This window comes from Acanthochromis polyacanthus, chromosome 5 (assembly GCF_021347895.1).
Source record: "Acanthochromis polyacanthus isolate Apoly-LR-REF ecotype Palm Island chromosome 5, KAUST_Apoly_ChrSc, whole genome shotgun sequence".
In the NCBI taxonomy this organism is placed as follows: domain Eukaryota; kingdom Metazoa; phylum Chordata; class Actinopteri; family Pomacentridae; genus Acanthochromis; species Acanthochromis polyacanthus.
The window spans coordinates 24,294,792-24,319,657 of NC_067117.1; the positions used below are offsets into that span (position 1 = coordinate 24,294,792).

The 24,866-nt window shown below is 40.1% G+C and overlaps 1 protein-coding gene across 1 annotated transcript in view; it reads left to right on the forward strand.

Moving 5' to 3' along the window:
• The first annotated feature begins 1,506 nt into the window (after positions 1-1,506).
• Positions 1,507-24,866, forward strand: part of camkvb (CaM kinase-like vesicle-associated b) — a 49,683-nt gene continuing 26,323 nt past the window's right edge. The window contains exon 1 of the mRNA XM_022189041.2: positions 1,507-1,727. The gene's annotated coding sequence lies outside the window, so the exon portion shown is untranslated. The remainder of the gene's footprint in view (positions 1,728-24,866) is intronic.

Below are 24,866 nucleotides of genomic sequence, written 5' to 3' on the forward strand. Positions count from 1 at the left end.
GAATGTAGTGAATGTGTTTGGTGCTTGTCTGTGCTGTTCAGGCTGTACAGATTTGAAAAGGGGAAAATGCTGTGTGTGATTAGGGTAGGCGTAATAAGCTCTGCCTCAGCCTACACCTTTTCAGTTAATACTATAAGCTGTTTTTGTTGTTTTTTAGGAGATTTTTTTGTGTGCATTTATTCATCAGTTTAGAGCTGTTTCAGTACTTGGGTACATGATTGTTTTTGGTTCCATTTATGTGTGAGTGAATGAGTGTTGATATAAGCTTTACTTGTAGGTGTCTAGTACATTTATTGATTATATTCTTGTGATTTTTTTTGCACCAAAGTTAATTAGGCAACCCAAGGACTACATGTTTGAATCAGCACCTCTCTAGTCTCACATAGTCAGACCTTTTTCTAGTGCTGACACAATGCTGGGCAGAATGGTCTGGTTGCACCCCTTTACCATTCTGCTGTGTGAGGAAAAAACACTGTGGTTTGTGTGAATAAAAACAAAAATCACAATTGTCTTTGGTGATGCTAAGCCAAGGTTGCAGCCATGGTGGCCCTTTAATAAGGCAAATGTTTTGGTGGAACATGCAAGGAGATGAACGCTGTCATTATAAAATGGATAATTCACAGGAAAAATAACCGTGCGAGCCTGCCTTACTGCACTACCTGAATCTTCAACAAAACTTTGAACTTTCAGTGTGGTAGGCTGCTGCCTGGAGGTTGTTGTTGTAGTTCCCTTTTGTGAAATAGATTTTTTAAACAGTAACATGTAGATGATGGAATGAGAGGAGAAATGCGTGAAAAGCTCAGCCAATGGCAGATTCATACCCATAGTCCACATCTGGTGGGTCAGAGTAACTGAGTTCCAACAAGAACTAAAAATTATAGCAGAGACAGTAACAGTTATCGGACGAGAAGCAAACAAAACCTATGAACACATCTGAGTAGTCCAAATTTGTAGTCTGAAGGGAGACACTGGATTAATAATAGTTTCACTCGATGATTGGAGAAAAAATATTACTACAAAATGAAATGATTAAATTCCCATTGAAGTGATGCACTGTGCAATCCAATTAAAAAGTCACAAGATTAGTAGATTTACCATTAATGCTTTCATTTTCTTAGTGCGTCTTTATGAGGTAAATGTATTGAGTCCAGCACACAGAAACATAACAAGAACTCTTGTTTTTTGCTCCCTACATGTTGCACATGCTTTTGCATTTTAATTAAAATATAATGCTTCCTCTTTATTGTTATGCATTTACTTGCTAAACGCATTTGCTGATTTCACATTTAGACACACACTAAATGATCATTGCTTTTATGTCTGAGTCCACTTGTCAGAGGTTAGAATTAACTGACTATGGGTCATTGATATTGCATTGTGATTCTATCAAATTCTAAACTGAAAATTGTACTCAGTAGATTCTGGGGGTAACCATCGTCTCTGACCCCTCTCCTCCCGTCCTATCCGCGGTGCGCTCCGGACTCTTCCCTCCCCTCTCCTCCCCTCTTCTCCTCTCCACCGCGCAGAGCTCGACGCGCAAAGGCACAACAGATGGTAACAGTACTACAGGCTGCAGGAGCGCAAGAATTTGGTGTAGAAGTACTTTTATTTCTCCAAAACTTCATAGGAACGTTTAGTGTAACAGGAGTAGGGGGGGTTTCTCCGAGGACAAACTCGACTTTGACGGTCACTGGATCCTACGTTTAGAGGCGGAATTTGGTGTCAAGGTAAGTTGTGATGCTTTTTTCTGAATAGCTCGTTCAGATTTTCGGAATCAGAGCACAATGCGCAGGATAAGCACGAAATGCGACGACTTACAATATGTATTCCCCTTTCTCTCGATGCGTTTAAATCTACTTATCACACCGTTTAAGTTTGTTACATAATAATTTCCCGAATGAAGAACAAATGAGTGATGGAACAGCGCTCCGGCGACCTGCTGCCATGTCTTAAACATTTGGATGAAGACAAATCTGCTTTTTTTTCTTAAGTTCTCAACAAGATGTCCCCAAATTCTTCTGCAACTGAGCGCTTTTTTTAAGTTGAGGTACTTAATTTGAATGTAACTGAATATAGCTGATAAAGTTTAAAGTTGCAGCATTGATATTGATGTGAATTAAGATAACAGGACAAAACTGAAAAATCCTCATCAGCTTGAATTTGTATTGCTAAAGCAGTACGTTTTATTTCTTGAATTCCAGGAGTTTATTTATGACACTTTGTCTTGACTGTTTCCACAAACACACACCTTTGTAGAGTAAGTGCTGATGCTGCAGCTCTCAAGGATGCTGAAGTCCCAACACAAATACAGTTTTAGTGCCACAGTGCAAACTTTGGAAAAGCAGAAATAGCTGTACTATTTCTGAGGTCAGTAATCTTCTCGAACATTGCATCTGCTGTGCGTTTGTTGATTTATTTTTTTATTTCTAGTGCCAAGTGACCTGAGAATAAACGTGATTATTGCCCAGCAGTGAATAAAGAGGTCTAGATGTGCGATAAATGTAATTGTGACTTTTACAGAAACCTGAATACCTTCCCCTCTCTGCCCTAAAAGCACTGAGATTTTTTTTAGATTAATGGTAATTTCTGCTCATTTAACACGCACATTGATTATATTTGTTGATTAAAAGCATTAGCTTCTCGGAACTCAGTGCTGTACGAGCTGCAGAAAGGCTCAGGATCACAAGAAATAACTGCCACCGGCATGCAGTGGATAAAAGGGTGTTTTCGTCAATCCTGGCTGTGAGACACTGACACTAATCTCTGTGAACTCCTACATGCCTCTCATTAAGACTCACAGTAATCAAGTCTCAATCTTTGTCTTATGCTACATTATTGTTAATCATCTATTTAGATATATTTGTGTCTGTACCTTTGACAATCCAGTAAGCCAGCTGAGCCACATGCGTGAATTTATTCAAGGGGAAAAAAATCCACCGTGGGAGCATTTCCACAATAGACTGATGCCATTCATCCGTATGTCACATCCTTGAGGCCCTTTAAGATGAGCGATGCACACTGGGTTACCGCTGAGCTGTACGTAATGATTTGTTGAGTCCCAGAAGAGGAGCAGACCTCCGCTGGACCCCAGGTGGCCTCGTGGCAGCAGCAGCAGCTTCTGGAAAAGTGCAGCAGATACAGACCACATAGCCTCGCAATTTGTACACAATTAGATCTCCGGGGAGAACAGCTCCAACTTTGTGTTGCATCCGCTCTTGATTCTGTGTGAGCTGCTGGCATAATAGATCTGTGGACATGTGCTTTGAAAAGGCGATTGCAGATGTGCAAATCTGCAAATGCTGGTTAAATAATGAGGGTAACAGGACTATTGCTAATTAATGGGAATAAATATCTGGGAGGGGAGTGGAGTTGGTTTTCCTGGACTGTATAAATAGCTGGAGGATCAATTTCTAGAAGTATGCTCATTCACATCCCCGCTTTCACTACTGCACAAACACATTTCATTATGTAATGCTTTTATTACTTTCTGTCTTTATTAGAACCGCGGTTCTCTTTTTCAAGTACACTTCGTACTGCAAGTATCTGTTGTCTCTAACATATTATATTTGTGCTCATTAAATTTTTGTAGGACCACTGAGAGCCACTAATGTGCAACATGACACTAACTTCACCATGCGTGCACTTATATATGCAGCGTGTACAGTACTGAGTACTTATATTGTGCAAATCTAAACACGCTCAGCAGCAATATTGGGGCATAAATTGGTATGAAGATATCACACAGAGGGCCGCAGAGATTATCCAATATGTGAGATACTCTCCTCTTCATTTATCAAAAACGCTCTGGTCAAACAAGTGGACTCTGTGGATGCAGCGATGCGAAGCCGAGAAGTTTATTTGTTTGTTCATCTTGCTATAGGTTTGCCCGACATTTATGTTTAACTCTCAATGGAGAGTGAACATTTCAATGCTATAACTCAGAAATTGTCACTTGGAGGAGGCAGAGCTGCTGACAGACATGCCCCCAGTGTGGCATTCTTTATTATATTGTTGCCAGTGTTGTGAGAAAACAAGCAGCCGAGGCTTCAGAGTAAGAGTGAGGGACCTGTGTTATACAAGAGGAGGAAGTTTAATGACTTAAGTCAGAAACAACATCCAGCAAGTGTGGAAGGGTTAGATCTAAAGTAATAAGATAGGACTGGCTCTTTTTATGAGAACTGTAGTGTGGACTGTGAGGGCAGTCTCTCGCTTTGAAGAGTGGAATCAAAAGCGTGTGGATACTCAGCCACTGCAGAGGCTGGCTGTTGTATTGACTTTACATAACCCACGTGTGAGGTATACCTCATAAATACAGATTTATTTATTTATTTGCCATACAAACTGTATATTTTATTTACATCTCTTCCAGACTCAATAAACAGGCCAAAGATATAAACTGCCACATTGCAGAGGAAATTAAATAACGTGCTACATGCTTGCTCATTAGAACGCATTTCCAAATAGCCTGCAGATGTATTCCATTTCATAAATGTGATGCCTTGCAAATATGAGGTGACGCTTTAAACATCTCTTTTGCAGAGCTAAACCATTTCCTGTCAGCTAACAAAATAAATCATGTTGACTTTTAAGTTGCACGTGCGTCAAGTGCCGCCACCATTATCTCTGGTACAGCGTGGATTATTTTAGGTAATGGGCTCCATCTGATTGCTTTTCCAACGTTGCTGCCACTGCTGTCCACTCATCACGCAGAAGCCAAAGCTGTCCTCACATGACTCAAACAGTCAGCCAAAAATAAGTGACTCCACGAAGTCGGAGCAACACGGGTTATTTTTTAGTACTTGCAGCACTCCATTTACAGTGGATCAATATCTTGCTGTGAGAAGTGAGTGAGAGTAAAATAAATGGGGATACTACAGTAAAATATCCTGCAGTGATACCTGTGGCAGCCGTTAAGCAGCGATGCCATGCAGCATCTGACATTAAGCTGCTTATCCCAGCTTGAAAGGAAGGATGCTCACGTTTGTGGCAGAGATGATGGATGCATTGAGAAGGAACGCACTAAACATACAGTGTCTGCATACATTACTGGGCGATTTACAGTATCCTTACAGGAGCTCCTATAACAGTGAATGTCATTAATTCAACGCAAACCACCAGCCAGATCCTCTTCTGTCTGTTAACACACCACACAGTTCTTCTTCTTCTTCGTCTTCTTAGATTCTAAGTTATTTCTCATTCAGATATGAGACAAATTACATCATCAAACAAAAATTTACCATTCCCATTTTTGGTCACTTAAAATGAGGAGGGGCCTCGGCACTCCTCCTAATCAGCCAATGTGATGACATCATTTGGTCAATGATCACCCCCACTCGTCATCAATGGTGTAGATGCAGCAGTCAGCATCTGCCACTGCAGATTAATCCGGAAAAAATGTGTACAAGTACTAAGTCAAAAAAATAACAACTAAAGAAAAAATAAGGGACATTAAGGTGTACTTATTTAGCTGCTGTCAGCCAATGAGCTGCATGAATTCATGAATGAAATATTACATAAAATTTTATTTTATTTAACAGTTTTTACAGATATGACCAGAATATTATTTCAAGTCTACATGGCTTTGATCAGATCAGGATACCCCCCACCGTCTTTTGGCTAATTTACAAAGAACTTTTTTTTACTGTGTTTTTTTTCTGTGTGCTTTTCATTTGTTTAAATTGTGCAGACTCCGTTTAAAAAAATCAGACGTCACATACTTTTGTGTACCAATCAAAATTCAGTAGCACATGCATTTAAAATGTTGTTGGAGTGTTTGCTTATGTTGGGAAGGTGCTGTCAGTGAAATTGCATGTAACGTCATGTGCACAATCCTTAAGCAGCAAATTAGCAAAGTTAAAGTATTTTACACTGTTACTACACTAGTTCTGACCATACCTGAATGGCTCTTATTAAAATCTGACATCGATATGAGACATTTACCTTTGACATTTTTTATCTGATATCGCCCAGCAAGACGAGTGACTTAGCTCCGCCTACAGGCCAGGCCAGGCGGAGGAGCTCAAAAAGAGTCCACAAATGCTCATTCAAATGACCTTAAACTTGACACTACACTTCTTTAGGTCCCCAGTAGTACACAGTCTAAGTATAAAGTGAATTGGATGTATGGTTGTCAAGATATGTGAAGAACAGACACACACACACACAACCACAACCAAATATTCCTGCGGTATTAGTGAGAAAACACATGCAGGACATTTTTGGCTTTGTCTGTTACATCCACATCAGTAATAGACTTATTTTATTTAAATTGGAGAACAGATGAATTGACTTCAAACTTGACACTGCAATTCCTCCGGTTTCCAGCAATACACCCACCAGGTTTGAAGCAGATCAGATGGACAGTTGTTGATATTTGCGTAGAATACCCACACAAATTCCTTCATCTGTCAGTAAGATAATATAAGAAAGTTTTTTTCCCAAATTCTCACTGTGATTCCTCCATATTTAGTCATGTGTATTTAATTCTATAGCTAAAAGTAAGAGTAGGAACCAAGTGTTCACGGTACTGAGCTACAAACAGTAGTTACAAATACAATATGTACCAGGAAACACTATTTCTGGCCACATTTCGACTTTCACAGACCACTGACTGTACTGTACCTCATATGGATCATTGGTTCTTCTTGCCTTTACTTTTTGAAGATGTTCCGTTCGATTCTCTCTTGGTATTGCAGCTCTACTGGTTTATTGCAGACTTGGAAAGTTTGTCATTGGTGATGGAGGTGCCACAACATGAAAAAGTGACGCCAGTTTAAACAGACCAGCAGTCCCGCCTGCTTTGGTCTTGTTGTGGGTATCTGGGAACAAGTTGCTGACATGAATTCTGTTAGTATTCATTATGGGTCGAATTATAGGTAAAATTGAACAGCAATTATGTTTAAATGACATGTGGCACTACCAGGAAACAATTAGAGCCAATTTAACGAGAGAGCGGGAAGTCGGCTGACATCAAGAGGAAGTATAGGTTGTTCTGGTCTCAAACCTCTTCCTTAGAGAAAGGGTTACTTCTGGCACCATGCAGCTTCAAAGAGCCACCCAGCCTAGCATATACAAATAGAAAATTTGAAGGGGAATTTTAAATGGAAATGGATTAATATTTCACCTCAACATTGATTCATGCTGCCACTGTAGACATTTTCATCTGCGAGTGAGTCGCTTATGCCAAAGAATGCAGTGACGTGAGCGCAGTCTTGATCAGCACATCCTCTCCCTTCCACTGTGCATTAGGTGTAATAGGCTATGCTTCTATGTGGAGCATTGCTGTCATCGCTGCTTAGTTTGTCATCCAGCGGCCGGCTCTGTCATTTTCTCATTCCAACCAGTGGTGGAGATAATTCAGAGGCTGAAGCGGAAAAGGTTGTGATGGATGGGAGATATTATTATTGATTTGTGGTGTTTGCTGACTGCGTCCTGAAGAAATAGATGGCATTTTCCATGATATTTGAGTGTTAAAGCAAATTTCTTGGTTGACATTTTATGCATCAAGGCAAGTCTCTGCAACGCCGTTCTGCTGTATGCCACAAAATACTGATGAAATGGGTTGAAATTTCAAGTATCATCTTCTGTTACTAACCAAAATCAATGAAAAAAAAAGAAGCTTCTCTAGATGTAATATGTTTTTTTTTTCTGAGAGAAAAATAAAATTGGAGCTTTATTTACAAGTTTTGATGTTTGTCATGTTCCATGTGTCACTAATATTATTGGATTTTCAGTCTCTTTTAATATTGTCTCCTCTACATGTTGCACAGGTGAAGGACAGGGGAAATCTATTTTCATTAAAGTTGCATGACAGGGCCTGAAGACAACGGGCTGTTGCATGACTACAGTCGATGTTGCTCCCTCATGCTCTGGTAGTTTGTCACCGTGCTGAAGCGGGTAGAGATGTGACATCCGCCTGAGGGATAGATTGTGTTTTTAGACACCTTGATGGCACATTGGATGTTGAACCGACTGTGAGGGGTGTGTGTGAGGTTTTTTTTAGTTTTTTTCCCCTGGATTTTAAGCAAGATTAGAAGCTCAGTTTTGTCAGTATGTAATTTTCAAAAGTACAGCTTTGTGCGGTGTAGCTTTGACTTCTGGCAAAAAGGAGGAGAAATGGGGAAGGAAGGTTATACAGCAGGCAACTTTTCAGAGAGTGTGCAATTAAATCAGACAGTCGTCGATTTTTTTTCCGAAAACTGACAACTTCAATCATGTACATGAAGCAGGCTTGGTGACTTGGTCTATTTTATTATATATTTTACATACTAGCAATTGAGGAATGAAAAAGGATTTAAATCTTTAATTGCTGTTTAAATAGGGCAGGAAAGAGTGTTTATAGGCATCTGCCATTATCTTTATTGTCTCCGTAAAACAGAGTATTAAACCTGGAGTAGGTGATTTGTTGCTCACTTTAGGGGACAGTGGAATGATGGTGAACACAAACATCACCTTGATTGCACTTGATGGTAGAGTAATGCAGTTACGGGGCAATGTTAAAATTAATTTGGGTTTGTGCTGTAGTCCACTTAATGAACTTGCATCCAATATTCATTCTCTTCATTTGCTCTGTTTTTGGTGCCACAGCTACTGGGGAACATAACTAGAACTAACTAGAACTAACTGAAATAACTGTTCTTTAGGTGCAAACAGCTCTGACAGTGAGTCATTACCTGTGTCTGTCTGACATGTGATGCTGAGCACAGCTAGCAGTGGATATTGGAAAAAAAGTGTCTTGAATGGGTAAATAAAAAGCCAAAACTGTCCATAAGTGAGATCTCCGTCTTATTCACTTATAGTGTTGTATTTTCTTATAAAAATACTTTATTTTCATATAAAAATGTTAATATGTGGTTTTAGGAAGCTGCAGTAACATCTTTATGGCTTGCCGTTACTTACCTGGAAATATACATTTAGATCTTAGAAAACAGTAGTTTTGTTTCAGTCCTCTTGTAGTCTGTAAAACTCACAGGATTGAAAGTGTATTCTGTGCTGGGCATATTTTCCACATGTGGAGACAGTATTGTTTCTAATAACCAGAATCACAGTAATGTTTCCTGACCAACTGAATATGCTCTGCTAATTAGACAAAATCTTGCTCTAATGAGATACAGAAATTTCACATTGAATGAAACCTACTTTGCAAAATCTTTGACAACAGATAAAGGAGGAGGGAAACTACACAGAGGGAGCAGGTGGTAGACATGAATGAGCAGATCCAATAAAAATCATTCAAAACAACTGTTCCTGCTCCTCTTGCATGAGAGGCACAATAGTAGCGCCGATCCATGCTGTACTGTACCACTGCTCGGTGACATGAATAAACCTCATGGACATTCAAAAGATGAACGAGAAAAAAAATCTCTAAAATTAGCAATATGCAGCATACAGCAGACACCCTCCTCCAAAGGAATGTTGTGCTGCCCTGCATTGAGCAGGAATGATACTGTACTATGATGCCACACTGACTTTGTAACCATGGCAACGAACAACAGGCGGAGTGAATGGTCAGATTAGCTGGTGAAGTGTGAAGAGGAAGCATTTTAGATTTTGCATAAAGCAAAACATCCAAGCTGCCTTACATCAGTGCAATCTATTATAAACTCTATTCGACCATTTCCCTTCGATATGTATTACTTGCAGCTGCTGTGGTATTAGATGCACCTAATCAGGTTTTGTAGTTGCATGAACAAATACTGCAGCTGTCGCTTGACAGCCAGATCTGGATATTTTGGACTAAATGGAGATTTTATGCAAATTCACAAAGGAATATTTAAACACCAAGCTCAAAGGCTGAAGGCACGTAGCTGAACACTGGGCTGGAGATGAGCTAATCACAGACTTCAGGAAAAGAGCTCGGTGGAGGTGGATGCCTCCATTAGCGACAAGGATTCACACCCCAGTCATTCATCTCACCACCTCCCACCGCAGTGACCCCCTGTCACATGTTCTGAGTCACCTGGCTCCTCGCCACTCCTTCCTGCTCGTTCTCTTGCGTGTTACTTGAGCCTCTCTCTTTCTCACTCTCTCCTCATGGAGCAAACCAATACACCGAGAGCAGATTAACTGTATCACTGCCTAGACAAAGCGAGGAAAGAGAGGAAAGTATATTTAGGTACAGACTGCTACTATTGACTGGAGAAAGGCCTCAGAGATTGGCTTTTTTCATTCACGTGGGAGGAAAAGAAGCATGAGTCCAGCTTTGTGGTGGATAGTAGGTTTTTGTAGAGCAGTGAGCCTGCTCTTCCAGCTGCATTAACTTGTACGAGAAAGGCCAAGCATGCATCAGAGGGCCAGCCCCATGGGCTTGCAGTGCTATGGCTTCTGTTTTCATAGCAAGCATTTCCGCTGTGGATGCTCATTTCCTGCTATGCAGCACAGATTTAAATGAGTCAGTCAGTTCAGACAGGCTTTGTTGTGCCTGCACAGTTGCATGTTATTTCAGCCAGGAACATTGTCGTCATTAAGACACTGGCAGAGAACAACATGTCACATATGATGTGAAGCATACACACTTGTAATGGCTTCTAACATTTATAAATATTAACAGAATAACAAGAAACAGGTGTTCTAAAACGTGCTATTTACGATCACACTCTAATTAGCCTTAACATTATAACCACTGACTGGTGAAATGGAGATCATATTTTTGTGGTTACAGTGTCAACCATCAAGGAGGAATGGACACATTAGGCAGCAAGTGAACAGTCAGTTCTTGAAATTAATGTTGATATAATTTGCTACATGGGGCTTAGACTGCGTAGACTGGTTACGTCAGGGGCAGAATTGGACCATGGAGAAATGGAAGAAGCAGTTCTGGTCTGAGGAATCACGTTTTCTTTTACGGTGGATAAAGAAAATGTGATGTCGGGTATGTGTACGCCAAGGGTTGGCAACCCGCGGCTCTGGAGCCACATGCTGCTCTTTCATCCCTCTGTTGCGGCTCCCTGTAGCTTTGGAAAATAAATAATCAGCAGGCTATTTAATTAAAATTTCTTTTATTTTAGATTGTTAATTTTTAAAATTGAATTGTAAATTTGAAGATTATGGTGATCTTGTAGCATCAAAATAAAAGGTCTTAATTTTTGTCTGTCAAAATATGCGTTCCAGCCTGTGATGTAATGAGTGTTTTGTGTAGAAGAACTCCATAACCCAGCATGCCACGGGAGCAGAACCAGGAAGTGGCCGGACATCGAGTCACGTGTAGATCGGCTGGATGTAAGAGACACGCGAGTATATATTAAGTATTGTTGTGGTCATAATCAGGCATGAACCAACCGTGGCGTCACCCGATGGTTTCAACGCCGAGAAAATGATGCCTGGATTTTGCTACTTCCTGGTCGCCATTTTGGATTTTTTGGAGCCAGTGACGTAAAAAGCGTCATCAAACAGGCTGGACGGGAGAGCAACTAGGGGCAGGACCAGTGTACGGGCGGGCCAGACTGAGAGCTGAAGACTTTCTTATCCCGCCCACATTTTACCGCAGAGGCTTTTGTTGCTGTCAATCATTCCAGACCAGACCAGACCAGACTGTCAATCAAGTATAGCCATGCCCCCTGACTCCGCCAACTTTAACGATTTATTTAAAATTCAGTATTAATTTATTTTAAGATCGGCCATCTGATCTCTCATTTTGACCATGAAAACTAACTGGAAAAAAATCCTGAGCTGTAGAAAATCAGTCTATCAAATTGTATTTTTTCCGGTGATGAATTGGGGTCTATGGAGCAAAAGCTTCTTGGAGCCAACCCTAGCAGACAGCGTGATATTGCAAGTTTTAGACACTTCCGGGTGGGCTTCATTTTTGGAGCCAGATGCTACGTCCATCTTTATATACAGTCTATGGTCATAATAAAAGTTAAAAGACCAGAGAACACGGATCGATGTCACGTCCAGCATCCAGGCAGCAGGTCAGAGAGTCAGAGGAGTGTCGTCTTGGAAAATAGGTCAGCGACTTACCAGAGAAAAGTTATTAGCTTAAGATAAATAGATAAATAGATTTTACAAGTTAAATAGACATTCATTTGCAAATTATTGATTTCCCGCTAACATTACATAACATATGAGGTCCAGGAGCAAAAATGACATTAACCAAGTAAGATAAATATTAGTGGAAGGACACAATTTAAAAAATGAATCTATCTAATTAGAGGCTTTGTAATTAATTAATCACGACTGATTAACAAGGGCATAGAGGTAAAAAAAGTGATATATGAAGTGCTGTCTTCATTTTAAATGCCAAAAGGATTTTGCAGCTCCCGGTGTTTTCTTTTCTGTGGGAAACGGGTCGAAATGGCTCTTTGAGTGTTAAAGGTTGCCGACCCCTGGTGTATAACTGGGGAGGTAGGATGCTTCTTGGCCTCCAAATTCCCCTGATCTCAGTCTGATCAAGCATCAATAGAATGCGCTGAAAAAGCAAGTTAGATCTATGGAGGGCACATCTCCTCGCAGCTTTAAAGATTTACTAGCGTCTTGGTGCCTGATAATAAGGGATACTTTTTGCAGAGTCCAAGCCTCGATGAATCTGGTTTGGTGTCATGAGGAGGACCTACATAACACAACAGATGATTTTTATCAAGGCTCAGTGTCTATTTCTTTAGCAAAAAGCTAATGTCATCTCATGGTCATGTTGTATCTCATCTGGAGCTTTTAATCTCATCAAATAACCTGCACCAGTGGAATTTACACTTCTTCAGAGGCCTGGATTAACCTAATCTACAGTCATGCCAGCAGCTCTGTGAGGCAGAAATAAGGAAAAATGGTAAATGCTGACATCAATGTACTAATGTTCTGACATTCTGATGGTTAAGAGATGCACAGTTTACTGTGTTCACCATGTTAGATTAACATTTGCTTATTAGCAACATACACACGGTGCAGCTGAGCCCGATGGCAATGCTATTATCTTTGTAGGTATTTAGAAGACATTTAGAAATTCTGGGAACACCAAAGCCATCAGGAAACGACTGTGGGATTCATCCACAGAGAACCACAAACATGAAATATCTCATTCTTGTTAAGATAATTGTGGTTGTGTTTGACTGAACGCCACTGGCACAGACACCACCACCATGATCAAAAAATAAAATAAAATAAAGAAAATTAGAACATTTTAATTTTCCCATGAACAAACGCTCAGTTGAACAAAAAAATCTGAAAATGTGTCAAAAGCTAAGTAAAACCACAGCTGGATGTTGTGGAGAGACAGTGCAGATGTAAATTAGCTTAAAGCTAAATCTGCTGCAATACATCAAATGGAAATATTTATGTTCAATATTGTACATGGTCCCCTTTTAAATAAACTTATAGTAAAATCAAAAAAGTGAAGTTTTATAAATATTTCAAACATTACTCTGTGTTCGTCTCTCTCTCATTTGATCAATCTATTTGTCATTTGATGAAGAAATAGATCATCTAGAATTGTATATAGAATTTGGCTTACATACTTACAGCCATAAACATGGTTTTTCAGCCAAAATATTCACCATATTGCCATAGCACATGTGCTGATATCTGTAATGGTTCATTTTATATGCATTTTTTCTTGTTTTTGTATGGCACCCAAAAGAAACATGATGAATATCTCAAGCAATATAAAAGACACAAGACTCAAAATTGATGGACAATTCCTTCATACTTCAGTGTTTCGAATAATCAGAAATAGTAGAGATAGAGCAACAGTCCAGTAGAAAATGTGCTGACTGGCTGCTGCATGGAGAATAGTTTTTTGGCTAATATTCTGGGTACCATGAGGGGTAGAAGAAAACGTCTGGTGTCTATGGAGCCGGTGGTCAAGCAGCCAAAGCCCTGCTGATAATACTGTTGTGAAAGCATGACAGAAAACATCTTTTAGCCAAAATATGAGGACTGCTCATCCAAACAGCTTCAGACAGACAGACATACACAGATTCCTTCATTTGTACATGAGATGACCCAGTCCACCATATATACATAAATAGAGCATAGAGTATGCAATACACCTAGATCAATGTACAAGGTAATGTTATATGCAGTCTGTATAAAAATGGCAAAATATGCATTGTTTGCTCTTCTTGTCTCCACATTTAAAACCATGCAATATAGCTTCGTTTTATGTGCACAAGAAGAAGAAATCTGCAGAAATAAATGAGGTGTTGACAGCCGTGTTTGATGTAATGAACATCATTTGTGTTTTCTGGGATTAGATGATATTCTGCTGAAGGGGTGTGCATGATTTACACACACTGCCAGAACTTCTGCTTAATGGATATGACACATTTAGGAGACCAACATTCCTGGCTTTAGTCATGAAGTCCTAAAAGTAAGTTCAGTGGGGTCTATTTTGACGATGCTTCACCTCATAGTAAAACAAAAGTTTACAAAGCGGAATCTATTGTATGGATTTACTAGATTGCATCATCTGGCACATATAGTACGTTAGGTAAAGCCGATCTCTAAAGGCTGGACCTGTCCTTCCTTTTGTCAAGGACAAATGTGATCACACTGTGGGTGTGAAACATGCATGAATGCCTAGAACAATTTAAGCGTTGGCTGAATCGCAAACGAGATGACGTTTCTTTTGGGCGGCTCAGCGCTTGCGTGTGTACAACAGGAAGTGAAGCCACAGCATGGGGATGGAGTTTAACTTGGCTCTGCTGAGGAGCAGGTGGGCTGCGCTGGTGGGCAGGCGGTGCTGCGACTCCACTGGGATCATCAAGGCCATATGTAGGACAGCTCACTGCCCCTCACTGGGTCTGTGCTTTCGCTGCGCCGCAACACATGTACTCGCCCCGGTCTGAAGAGCGCGAGCGTGTCCCCCCCAGCAGGCAAAGTTCCTTCTCCACTGTGAACATGTCATCTCTAACAAATACACATTTTCTTCCGTTTCGCCCGTGTGACCCACTACTGTAACCATGGCGACTGCTCTTACGCTCATTTGAAACTTCTAAACCGCTGTGACGTTATTCAGTTTGCCAGAATGACTTTTCTGCTTAAAGTCACTGAGCAGTGTCTCCAGCATCTGTTTACCTGCACGCAGCGGGAAATACAGCTGCTCCGCTCTACTATCATTTGAAAAGCAGCAAGAAAATTCAGTGCAAGCTGCTTTCTCTCATTAAATATCCCAAAGTACACAGCAGTGACACGATCCTAATTTTCATGAACATCCTGTCAAGAGAGATTATGCATCCCACATCCTGCTGGGTTTTCTCCCCAAGAGAGAATAGCTTGTAAATACGATGAGGCTGTGGAGAATATCACAGAACCGACTTATTTTACATACTAAAATACCATAGGTTCTTGTAGAATATTCCAGGTGGATTTTTAATTGCTGTAATATCGCAGCTTTACTGTGCACTGTATGATTACTGATCCTACAGGAGCAGTTTTTACACAAACGTAAATGCAGTTATTCTTAAATAAAACACACACAATGAATTAACCTGCTCTGACTGCGTGTCTGAAGTCATCAGGATATGATAATGTTTTAAAGACCTCTGCAGACATCCTGGATATTTATGCCCGTAGCTTGCAAGTAATGTCTGATCTAATTAATGACTTTGCAGCAGCTTACTAATGGCTCCTGTGTGCACAGCCACTCAGGCCAACGTGTCACATTTTGAGTCGGCTCCTGAGGTAGAACAGCTAACTCGTCAACTTAGTTCCTTTTGCAAAGATGATTATTCTCCCAAGCACCGTCCTGGAAATATACTGTACATTCACAATAAGAAACCCCAGCACGCACACCCACACAGCAACTTATTAAAAAAAAAAAAAGTGATGCCTTCCTTTACTCAACTCCAGGTTGTGCCAGGGGAGAGTGTGGCTGTCGGATCAAGGTACTGTACGTTAGAGTGTTATAACAAATCCTGTCTGCGCTACATGCATACTGATCAGCCTTCTGCCTTGAAGTGTCAGGAGAGACAATGCTTCCCTGTATACAGAAAAAAAAGTCTCAGGCAAAGAAGCACCAAAAACATCAGACACTTTAGAATTTTAAAAATCTTTCTGGACTTTTTTTTTTAACTGACAACTCATTTTAAACATTAGCTCTGCCATTTGGGTTACATGAGGATTTTACTTTGTTTTAATTATAAAATATTGCAAGATTTAGTGCTGTCCTACTGTCAGTAACTACCAACCATTTAAAAGCAGTTATGCTTTATTAGGAAAGAATTAAAGAATGAAGACCTGTTTTTAACTCCGTGTAAAGAGCATTTTTGGGCGCACAGATCTAAATATCTGTTGAATTTCTGCTTTGCAATAGGTTTTCCATCAAACTTTGTATGAATAAATTACACTTTTAAGAGTAAGAAATTATAATTACCTAAAAATGCACTGATTCTAATGCTCTTAAAACCTGCACATCCTTAACATTGCATGTCAAGCTGCAGGATGCACAGTCACTTTCCCACACAGCATTGTTGTTTAAGCGAGCTCTTCTCATTTTATTTGGCTAATTAACCTTATCTTATTCCAAATAGTTCTGACTAATAATGAGCATCTTCTGCATTCATTGTTCAAGGCAACAGTTTAACTTGTGTCACACATTATTTGCGCATTTGCCAGTATCGGATGTCACAACATTTATGACAAGATTTCATTATGATAGCACCAGCCCACTGTAACTCATTCAAGTATGAACAATAAATGACTGGGTGCATTGAAATGTGTAAGCTGTGGAGCATTTTTAGCGAAACAATGTACCTGAAATACTGATATTGATCAACATTGTTTGAAATCTTCCTATTTTTGCACACATATTGGCACTTGACTAACAAAGCATTAAAATATGACCGGTCATCCCCCTGAATTAGCAAGAGAATTCTCCAGATGTTGAAGCAGATGCATAAGACTTGTCTGACAACATCAGCAAAGAAGGCAATATGGTAACGCAATATATAACTCTCATAAGTTTGAGAGTAATCTAATCTAATCTAATCTCTCATTGTAATCTAATCTGAATGTAAAGCATTACTGCAGTTCGCAATGTGTAGCCATTATTTAAGGCATATAGAACCAGCGGTGTGGCTTCTTTTGACCAGACTATGAGTTTCTTTTAAATCAGTAGAATTATGTCATACTTGGAGCAGACAATTGAGACTCAACAGCCAATTTGGCAAACAGTTTATTATGAACTACAGTTGAATCATTACAGCACCAGCGTCCTGCCAAAATCTCTCTCCACGTCCTGTTGTTTTTGTCTCTGAAATGAAAGTGGTGTCATTCAGGACTAGTGAGCTCTGATGACTGACTGTGAGCCTAAACACCGAAGATTCAGAAGGAGGTCTGGAATTGTTAATCCTTTAGGAGCCAGATGCTTTTTAGGATCAGACAGCAGATGTCAGGATGTATGACAACATGTTAAAGTTAATAGTTTCTGACTGAAATAAAACCTCCAATCTTGACTGAGGAATTTCAGCAGAAGCTGAACTACAGCTCGGTCACACGATTTCACTTTTTTTTAGGAGTAGGCTGTATTAGGACCATGGAAAAAGTGCCTAGAAAGTGAATTTCGTTCCACTCACTTGGATCTACATGAACTCTGCTCTGGTAGATACAGTCGACGCCATGTTGTTTTGATCTGATACCACAGCAACAGAACTCGGCTCCTATTGGTCCACGTGACCAAAAACCACTGCACACACTGCAAATCCTAGTCCGCCCGTGTAAATATCACTACGCCACAGTAAAAAAAAGACCGACACAAACACGCTAATTACTAAAAAATGACTGGAAACGGTGAGTAGAAACTTTTTTTGGGTACTAATTAGCAATAGATATATCTTATAAAGCAGAGTTCATGTAGATCCACGTAAGTGGAACGAACCAACACAGTCTCGTTCAGCCAATACAGCCTAGAGGCAAACATTTAAAGTAGGATTCATAAAGCAACCAGATCTGACTGTCCATAATATCCATTTCCAACAACGGTGCTGTAGACGTTCATCGTTAACTGTGCCACAGGACAAAGTAAAACCACAAGAAGAGGAGACAACCACCACATAAACTAACAAGCACTGATACAATATCCTTGTTCCATTTTCTAGGCTTCTCTCCAAAGCAGCAAGCGTTAGAGAGAAACTTCTCTTTGATTTCACACCAAGCCCTCAGACAACAACGGCTCTGCAGCAGTCCAACCCATCAGTTTCTATCCCCTCCAAGAACCTTATAGCACACTTCTAACAAGCAGCGGCATGGCGAACCAGCCACAAAGCGTCTTTATGCTGTTCAGTTTCATTTGTTTTCTCCAAATAAAAGAGAATATGAATGAACATGTGGATGGCTTTTAAGGCACGGCTTGGACGAAGAGTTAATGAAATCTAAAACTGGTTAACTTTTGAACAATGCGACTGTGTATGAGACGGATCATTACGTTTAAACTGGTTTTTATCTGTTACGCTGCACTGATGCTGATTTGATGATGGTTTCCAACTGAAAGAAACAGTGGAGTGAGTCGGGTCGATTTCACACATATGAGCTCGCCCTCCTTTTCCACAGTGGCGGTAAACCTTCCACTGCAATATTCCTGTTTTTGCTGACTCGCAGTTTTAGCTGAATACCAAAATCTGCTCCACCAGAGCTCGATTTATGTCAGTTAGACACAGATCCATACTGCTCAGCGTATTCAAACCCTCGCTTCGTGCAGGAAATTATTGACACTGTTTTACAGTTTTATATTTTTGTCAGCCAGCTCTTTCTTATGTATATTTTATGTAAATCCTTGCATCACATTTGATCTTTTAGATTATACATTTCGCTGAAAACTGAAGCATTTGCACTCCCCACAAATTGAGGCTGTTTCATTAGCAAAACACATCACAGAGATTGAATCTTCTAAACCATGCAGATAGCCACATCTTCATTGCACATGCATTGCCTTTGAGCAATGCATTCATCATAGTGCATTCAGTTTCAGTTGTGCTGGACTTCAGAAAAAAACCCTCCAGATCTGCCTTGTTTTAAACATCAGGCTCTAGATGCAGCAGCAGCAGCCTCAGTCCCCCCACTGTCAAAGGCATTTTCATGCTCTGAACTTCCTATTTTCAGTACAGTGAAGCGATGATATAAGGGGGAAAAAAGAAGCCTCCACTTCCAGATGGAGAATAGAGCTGTTCAAACTGAATGAGAAGAGAGAATAAAAGATGGAGCCAGCACGCAATGCTACACAGATACAGAGCAGAAACTAATGAGAGCATTAGACACAAACTATTTACTTTACACAGAGGAGGGAAACACAACAGACTGTGAGAGGACAAGGAAATGGTACAGGAAAAATGTGTTGTGTTAAAATTAAGGCAAAATGTATTCTCTTTTTGTGCCTGCAGTCTTCATAAAAGATTTGGTCTCTGCTCTGTCTTTCCTCTGATGATATCACTACGTTGGTCCAGACTGAATTATCTTAACAACTGATCACATGATTGCTAACATCTAATAAATAGATTAGCAGCAAATTTTGTACAATCATTCATCTGCCCCAGAAGATGGACCTTACTGACACTGGTGATTCTCTGACTTCTCTAGTGCCACTACAATTAGATTTTTTTGGTTTTCATTGAAATGTCTCAACAACTATTGAACAAAATAACAGTTTTGTACAGGCTTTCTTGGTGCTTAGGGCCTGATTATACTCCCTTTTGGATGCACACACAGACAGCCGTGGACGTCATGCAGGCGGAGTTGTTCTTATTATTATACTAATTATGAAATACTAGCCAACAAAAGTAAACCTTTTTAGCCTTTTTTCCAGTACACTTGGTGCTGTTGAAGCTGAATGGTACACAAATGACTCCAAGGACTCTCTCACACACACCATCTCATGACAAAATCTATGCCACATTTTCTGTAGCAGACTACATGTAGTCACAGATGCAGAAAATATAACGTTAGCCAGACAGAGCTGTTAGCATGGCTGGTTAAACTCTTCAGGTTTGCTCAAACAGAAAGCAAAAGCAATATTTGCACTAGACCATTCATCCATCCATCCATCCATCCATCCATCCATCCATCCATCCATCCATCCATCCATCTCTCTTCACAGCAACAATTTTCCTGAGGAATCTGAAGGTGTTTCCAGGCCAGATGAGATATGTAATCCCTCCAGTGAGTTCTGAGTCTTCCCCAAGGTCTCCCAGAAAACCTCTGAAGGAAGGCGCCCTAAGGCTGAGCCCAGCCACCCTACAGAGGAAACTGCTTGTATCTGCTACCTCATTCTTTCTGTCATTTCCCAAAACTCTTGATCATAGGTGAAGGGAAAGACTGGTACAACACCCGCATTATTGCTAATGCTGTACCAGTCCAGTAGTCCGTCTCCATTTTCCCATCACTCATGGAAAAGATCCCAAGACCAAGGTTCCCTGAACAGTCAGTTTACTAATTTGCTACAATGAACTAATACAGCAGCTGTACAGACTTTGGCATTAAGCTTAGCCTCATACTGAGACCAGAACTAAACTTCAGCTTTTCAGTTCTTTTTCTACTGTCTCGCTTTATTCAAATTATCAAGTAGGTTCCTAAAAGTCTTTAGTTTGTGCTACCTCAGGAAAATACATGTCTTCTGTGTCTTTTCATTGACTTTATATGACTTTTTATACACTAGGTGAAACTCAAACTTGTGCATAACAAGGTTAAATCTGTGATTGAAAAAGTATTACATGTACAGGTGTGACTACTGGAATTCATAAAGCACTGAACTCTGAGGCTTTAGTTTTTCTCCATCCTGGAGGTTGGTGAAAGCAAATTTAGAAGGTGGATGAGATTAGAGTCAGAGGTGTCTGTCGCTGCAGGTGACTTGATGGAACCCAAAAGTATGAAACAAAGACAGAGATGGAGCATATAGCATATCAGGTGCCAGGGAAAAGAACTAGCAGGAGTTTTTTTCATTTAGCTAATCGGATTTGGCATCTTTTTAACATCAAGAAAAGAACTCCTAATACTGTAGACAACAATCTGTTGGTCTGAAATCTCTCACAGCAGATCAATATGCTGTTGCAGTGAGGCAGGTAACAGGCAGTGTAATGAGACATGCAGCTGGAAATGTAGCTGTGGTAATGACCATCATTAAATGTAGCTTCATTGTGACTTTGAATTTAATGATTAGTCTAAGAAGGCTATGTTATGTAATTCCAGATGCGATGCAGAAATGTCATGAATGCGAGTTTGTGTGTACACGTAGGACGATGTGGATTTAGAGTAGTCGACTATAGCCCGAGGTTGCCTTTTGCTGCATTTCAGCTGCAGTGTAACACAATTTCTTTGAAGTTTGCCACAGGAAATAGTTCATCCCGCAATGGGTGAGGCTTTTCTGTGGGGTAGGATTGTTTGCTTTCAAATGTTATCAATTTACAGTCTCCTCCTGTCGCTTTCATTAATGGGCTTTCTTGAATTTACTGCTCATAATTTGTGTCTCTTTTGCTCTATCAATTTCACAGTCAGCACTCTGAGGGGACTTTCAATTAGTGTGAGCTCGACATTAAAACCGAGTCCACTTTATTTATCCCTGCCTTTAGATGATCATTTTTCATGTAATGTCGATTTTACGCACGGCAATTAAAGTTTCTGTCCGCCGAAGCAGCATGGAGGAACTGAAGGCTAATGAGATTGGCTCAGTGAGGACTTGTGTGTTGTAGAGGAGGAGCTGAGTCTCATGTAAACAAGAGGCCTGTGTTTCTGGAGTCAAGAAGACACTGCACTAGAATTAAATTATGGTTAAATTAAAGATCATCTGACCAATGTGAATATTTAGGATTGCCAATAATGAGATAAAACATAGCTGTTACCCTCAATCCTATCAAGTACAAGATCATTTTAAAATGGAAAGAAACACTATTAAATGGTTAATTTATATAAATAAAAGATCTTTTAATGAGACATTTACAACCAGCCAACCAAAATTAGTGCAAGTAGGAATATTCTCATTCATATCTAATCCACTGGCTTGCATTGCCATATTACCAGTTGGTGGCACCAAGTTCGAACATTTCCAATTCGATTTAAACTTGGAGGTATTTTGCAGGGGGCTGCACAGTGTGTAGTGATTAGCACTTTCGCCTTGCAGCAAGAAGATCCCCGGTTCAAAACCCAGCCTGGGATCTTTCTGCATGGAGTTTGCATGTTCTCCCTGTGCATGCGTGGGTTTTCTCCGGGTACTCCGCCTTCCTCCCACAGTCCAAAAATATGCTGAGGTTAATTGATTACTCTAAATTGCCCGTAGGTGTGAATGCAAGTGTGATTGTTTGTCTGTATATGTAGCCCTGTGACAGACTGGTGACCTGTCCAGGGTGTCCCCTGCCTTCGCCCGAGTCAGCTGGGATAGACTCCAGCACCCCCCGCGACCCTCGTGAGGATAAAGCGGTGTATAGACAATGAATGGATGGTATTTTGCTGGGTACTTTGGCTTCTGTATGGCATTTTCTTAAGCATAGTACAGTAATGCACAAACAATACATAATGACTGATCTGAAAAGTATAAAGGTGTGGATCTGTTGGCACATCTACACTGTAAAGAACAAACAAACAAAACAGTAAAAATCCGGGGAAATCAAAAGAACACTGTAAAATAATAGAAAATCACGGTCTCTCAAAAATGCATTCATTTTCCATCTTTGAAATACATTTTTCAGCCTCATTTTCACATGAAATCGTCTCTTTTGTCTCTTTGGGGCAAAACATTTTTGTTTTGTTTAAAACGAGGGCATTTTGTTGTTATCCAGTTACGGTGTTTTACTGTTGTCTTGCATTAGAATTGTCAGTCTATTATGAAATCTGATTGATATTTTTGTGCATTTCAAAAATGCTGAAAAAATGTGTTAAACAAAAATGAAAAATCCTTCTAAAATTACAAATGTTTTTTTACAGTCGAGTTTGCGTTCACCATTGGCAGCTACTTAGCAGAGAATCAGTGTCTCAGATTAGCACTGATCACACACTTTAATCAACCCTTTAATCCTGTGCACACCTTCATTATACATTCCTTCATCTGTGTCTGTGAATGGGTCATCGAAACAATGCTGCTACCACAATATACTATGATTCACTGCAAGAGAGTGGATATTTCCTTTGCAAACAGGAAAAGACACAAATGGTTACATAGCACAGTGCACAGAGTGGATTCATACTGTAATGCAAACGTGCATGTGCGCATTCAGCTGTGAACTCTTGTCTGTATACTCAGACACACTACTTTCCCTCAGGGTGGATTGCCTGCATCTGTTTTATCAAAACAAGCTGACATTCATTCTCACACAGTCTGTCCATAGGGAAAACACTCATGAGCCATCTTACCTGAAGAGTAATATACTGTACAGATGCAGCAGCGACCCAGGTTGCACTGAAGCACCCTCAGGCAGCCATATTGGAGGTTATCAGTGGCTGCAGTGGGTGGACTACATTTCCAAACACACAGATTACTCTTCTCAACAGGACTCAATTGTTGAAGTGACATTTTTAAAAAAAATCTCTTTTGGTTTTCTATCTTCTGATTAACTGATTGTATATTTACACAATTATTAGCTATTTTCAGTTGTTTCTGGATGCACAGTGGCGTAGTGGTTAGCACTTTCACCTTGCAGCAAGAAGATCCCCGGTTCAAATCCCGGGGTGGGCCTGGGATCTTTCTGCATGGAGTTTGCATGTTCTCCCTGTGCATGTGTGGGTTTTCTCCGAGTACTCTGGCTTCCTCCCACAGTCCAAAAACATGCTGAGGTTAATTGATTATTCTAAATTGCCCGTAGGTGTGAATGTGAGTGTGATTGTTTGTCTGTATATGTAGCCCTGTGACAGACTGGCAACCTGTCCAGGGTGTCCCCTGCCTTCACCAGAGTCAGCTGGGATAGGCTCCAGCACCCCCCGTGACCCTAGTGAGGATAAAGCGGTGTAGAAAGAATGGATGGATGGATAGTTGTTTCTTCACTCATTTTACTGGTGCAGCTGTTATTGGTTGTCTTGTTAAGTTATATACCTGCATCAGTATGTTGTCCTCTCAGACTAGTTTTAAGAAAATAACTGTGATAAAAACTGTTCTGGCTTCTCTCACAGGGAATTTATCTTTGTAATGGCAGTACTCAAACAGTTATTTTGTCAACCCCCTTCACAAAGCTCATTCACTCATGTAACAGCATGACAGTGTAAAAAACCACAAAACATATCAGATTAGCTTAATGCATTTGGAGTGGCAACCACTCACTTTTTTTGAGGGGATGTAGTTTCACAGCTCAAAGCTAATGTCATAAAATGCTTGAATGCTTGAAACACATTTACTTGCACAGATAAACATAGGTTAGAATAGCTTATCTGTTCTCAGATCTGTTCTTAGTCTCTATAAGAGACTAAAATCACATGTGTATGTGTGTGTGTCTCTGTTCTTCAAATATCTTGACATCCACTTAAGACATGGTGGGTGTATTGCTAGGGACAAAAGGCAATACAGTGTTCAATCATTTGGATGAACAGTAGACATATCTGGGGAGCTTTTGGGGTCGTCAGTGAGGTTTATGTTGCCCGTAGACAGAGTCCAAGTTGGCCTTCTTGGTAGGCAGTCAAATGTCTGTTGTCACATTCCAATATAAACCATACAAACATGATAAGAACGAGTTACAACAAATTAATATGCTGTTCACTATAGCTATGCAAGCAATTCTAAACATGAAAATAGTTTTAAAAAATCTTTATTCTTAGGGTTTGCTGCAAGCTAACTAGACGATAGTACGCTATTATTTCAGAAGACGTGTAGATGTTTTTTGTAGTACCTATTTCAGTGCTGTATTGTTTTCTTTCACAAAAAACACTAACTTAGCTGGTAGTAACAGTAAGAGACAGCAAGCTTACACTATTGTTCTTATGGGTGAGCAGTTAACTATTGATGCTACCCTGCTTTATCATCTGTTTTACTT